The sequence below is a fragment of the Pieris napi genome, chromosome 14 (assembly GCF_905475465.1).
Source record: "Pieris napi chromosome 14, ilPieNapi1.2, whole genome shotgun sequence".
Taxonomy (NCBI): Eukaryota; Metazoa; Arthropoda; class Insecta; order Lepidoptera; family Pieridae; genus Pieris; species Pieris napi.
In genome coordinates this window covers 11,172,504-11,176,900 of record NC_062247.1, presented here as the reverse complement: position 1 = coordinate 11,176,900, position 4,397 = coordinate 11,172,504, and positions in this window count along the sequence as shown.

The window sequence follows — 4,397 nt, the reverse complement described above, 5'->3', positions numbered from 1 at the left end:
TTACCTAATGTTTTTTTTTTAAATTTGCCTACGCGGAAGAAATCAACAATACCATAAAATTTTATGGTCCATATTATTCTCCTTTGTTTTAACTTAAGGGTTTTGTGAGCAGTGTTGGCCCAGTGGATTCAGCGTGCGACTCTCATACCTGAGGTCGTAGGTTCGATCCCCGGCTGTGCACCAATGGAATTTCTTACTATTTGCGCATTTAACATTTTCTGGAAAGGTGAAGGAAAACATCGTGAGGAAATTGACTTGACTTAGACCCAAAGTCGACGGCGTGTGATGATCTCATGATCAGTTCGAAACAACACCGGACCTCACCGCCTATAAGAAAAATAATCAAGAAACTTCATACAAAAATCAGGGGCCAATTGATTTGGGCGTTTTGTTCTTTTATAAGAAAAGTTCTAGTGTGAAAGTGAATAAGTAAGAACTAAGGGTTAGAACACGTGTATTATTATACTATAGTATAATATTTGGACTCACTTTCCACACTTAGACGCAAATTTGGTCCGTTGTGCGCTATAGTCCTGGCTAATTAAGCCAGCCTACCTCCTTCCAGAACCTCCTAAAATTTTCCAAGACACTTCGCGGGCTTCAAGGCCTCACTGCTCCGAAGAGTTCTGCTCATTAGGAAGCCACTATTTATATACTATTTCCAAGCAAGTATTTAATAGATTTATTTGAAGGGAATAAGTTAAATTTCTTAAGTTAAAAAAAATAAGTCATCAACAACAACAACAGGCTACAGATTTCTGAATCTATTTCATGACCATTTTTCAATCTAATAGGCAAGTGATCAGCCTCCTGTGCCTGACACACGACGTCGACTTTTTGGGTCTACGACATGTCGGCTTCCTCATGATGTTTTGCTTCACCGTTCGAGCGAATGTATGCATAGAAAGAAATTCCATTGGTGCAGAGCCGGGGATCGAACCTATGTCTTCAGGTATGAGAGTCGCAAGCTGAAGCCACTAGGCCAACACTGCTCTGCGTACCTGTAAGATTACTAATAAATAAATAAATGATTTGGCCTGGCCGTCATGAAACGGTAATTCGCCAAACTCACAAACTGACCGGTCTAGAATTCCCGGCTTAAACCAATTTGAAAAGCATAGCACGAATAGACTACGCTTTTGTGCCTTAATGAACGCTGTCAGAACAAACGGTGGAACAAGCGAAGATTAATGCGGCCCACCTTTCACCGCCCTTGTTATCTTTATAGCCATATTGTACTGTGATTTACATTGTCTTCGGGTTAATGGAAACGTGATCGATTTATGACTAATTTAAGATATTGATTTATGTCTTCAGTTACAAGGGTGCAAATTATCAAATCATTTTACGACAATTGAATCATTCAGTCTGCTTTTTGGTGAGGGAATATATTTATTAAAACATGTGTGCAATTCACACATGGTAGAAGTGAAACCTTCAAAAATATTGGTTTCAACATTATGAGACGAATTTAATTTTACATTTTAAGTTTAATATCAATTATTAATTTTGATGAAAACTAAAATGATTAAAAAAGTTTTTATAATTAATAATATGTAAATTATACTTTTTTTCGCTATCTGAATCTAGTATTAGTATTTTTTTTAATAAGACATAATAATAATAATAATTAAATTAAATAATAATATAATTAATTATATTTTATTTTTTAAGTTAATATCAATCTTTAATTAAATAATTAAAGTTTGAAAGTCGATGAAAACAGTCGACAGTAAAAAGAGACAAACACATTCATAAGATTTAACGTGGGAGAAAATGAGATAGGAAGCATTATAGAGTATAATGCTTTTTAATCACACCGATGCTAAAGAATTTTTCACTTCAAAAACACAATCCTCTCTTAACAGGTGACACTAAATCGACAAGAATGCATGGCAAATAAAATTAAACACTAAACAAAAATACAAAAAATTAATTAACAAATATAGGCACTAACAAATAGAACTTTTGTCAGTTGACCCAACGGACAATAAAAAAGGTCCGTTAACCTATGTAATTCATTGACTAAAGTTATACACCGAATCATATGTGCCCTTTTCAGAAAGTTAGCCCTAGATATGAGAGTCTCAATTAAACATTAAACAGTGTTGCCCGTGCTCTAAATGGGTTGGTTATATGTACATTTATTTAATGAGTTAGTAAAAATTTCAATTATATATTATATATGTTACCGGAAATGTATGAAACTAGGAATTGTATACAAATCCTAGGAAACTTATATAATTCCGAAGCTATTTAGGAAATGTATAAAATATTGTTTCAAAAACTATTTAATACATAAATGTCCTAGGAAATGTGCACAATTCCTAAGAATTTTATGTAAATCCAATATCGTATGAGGAAATGTATAAAAAGAACCTAACCTAACCTACCCATTGATATCTCAAATATTTGCATTTCCGATTGCTATTTAGACAATGTATAGATTTCCTAGTAAATGTGTCTAATATAATTTATTTTACATATTTTCGTGTGATTTTAGGAATTACATACAATTCCGAGGAAATGTAATATAATGACATACATTTCCGGTAACATATATACAAAAAGCTTCTTTATAGCTAACCTGGTCAAAATTGATCAATTCTACGTTCTGCCGACTTGCCTGTTTTGCGGGGAAGAATTTCACCCAGATTTCTTCTTTCTTTGTATGTTTTTTTTGGTTTCGATATTATGAGGTTCTATTGAATATGTATGTACGTAGTTAAAACTACTACAAAACTAAACAGAGGATTCCAAATTGAAGTTACAGTGAACGTAGCATGGTTGAGAATCTCAAATGAATAGGCAAATACGTACGCGCTGGCTTAATTAACAGACATTCACTATATTAAGCATCAGTTCTGGTAAGTATAATCAAAAGAAAATAGATTAGATGCGTTATAAAATTATCCTGGACAAATGCATAACAAAAGATAAATAATGGCGCGTTGTGTTGTGGATTAACTGAATGACGGCTGGTATGGTCTGTCGAGCGACATACCTACTACATTTATTAGTGTTTCATTTTATTTACATTACACATTACATCTTGCACCAGCTCTTGTTGCCTATCTTTACATAATTATGATGAATGAAACTACAATAGGTTTATTCTAAACTTAGTTTTTAAACAAAAGATAATAAAACTAATAATAAACAAAAAACTTAATATACTTAATAGACAACTATACGGTTAGAATTTTGGAAACAAAATAACAATTGGAAAAACAATGACATCGTCAAAAAAATTGGTAATTATTTTGTTTTTGAAAAAAATACATACATACATATAAATAACATTATACATAGGTTCAAATGCAACTTTAAAATATCACTTATATAACAATAAAATAATATACATTGAAATAAATAACTAAACTTAACATAAACTAAATTATATCATTAAAAGGAGTCCCTTTAGGCAAGGTTCCAAAGATACTGGCAGCGTTCCCCCTTTGAATTGCTAGACTAATTCTTTGTCCGAGGTAGCTGCCAGATCTTCGGTTAATTATACATAACATTCTAGCTCTCTTCTCTCTCTATCTCTTTTTACACATTTTATATGCCATAATTAAGAAATTCTAATCTGTTGATATCCATTACCAAGATGAGTTACAAGGAGTCCTTGTATTAACAGCCTTCTTAAATAATATAAAATTATGTAAGTAAACATAATTGTACTTTAATTAAATTAAGTAATACCTCCTTAGTCCACATGGCGGATTCGTTTTCGGTAAAACAATTTTTTGCTATTAATACTGTACATTAATTTTTAAATCAAATCACGTCAAGTCTTTTTGAAGGCTTTATTTTTAAGCTATATTTATTATATAATGGTCTGGGGCTCAGATTTCTGTATCACCTCGACGTCTGCCGTTCCACAACGTTTTCAATGCAGTTTTTGCCGCGCACCACCACTATGTGGAACCAGCTGCCCACTGATGTATTTCCAAACCAATTCGACTTAGGGTCCTTCAAGAAAAGAGCGTACCAATTCGTAATTTAGAACATAAGTTTAACAATTACTCATAAATGACTTTACTTCTTATTATTACATTTGCATGCCTGTTTGGCTGATTGTGCGGACTTTTCTTGTTGTTCTATTTTTTTTTTATTTTGTACCACTATCATGGCAAAGCAAGGATTTATTTATTATTTATTTATTTAAAAGGCCGACAACACACTCGCTAGCCCTCTGGCATTGAGTGTCCATGGGCGGCGGTATCACTTAACATGAGCCTCCTCCCCGTGTGCCCCCTGTTCTTTAAAAAAATATATAGTAAAAATAACAAGAAGTATAGCAATCTATTTTACTGAAGCGATAATTACCAACGTTATCAAAAAAAGCAACTGTGTTTTGTAAACATAAAAAATATCCCAGGCACGGCCACAGT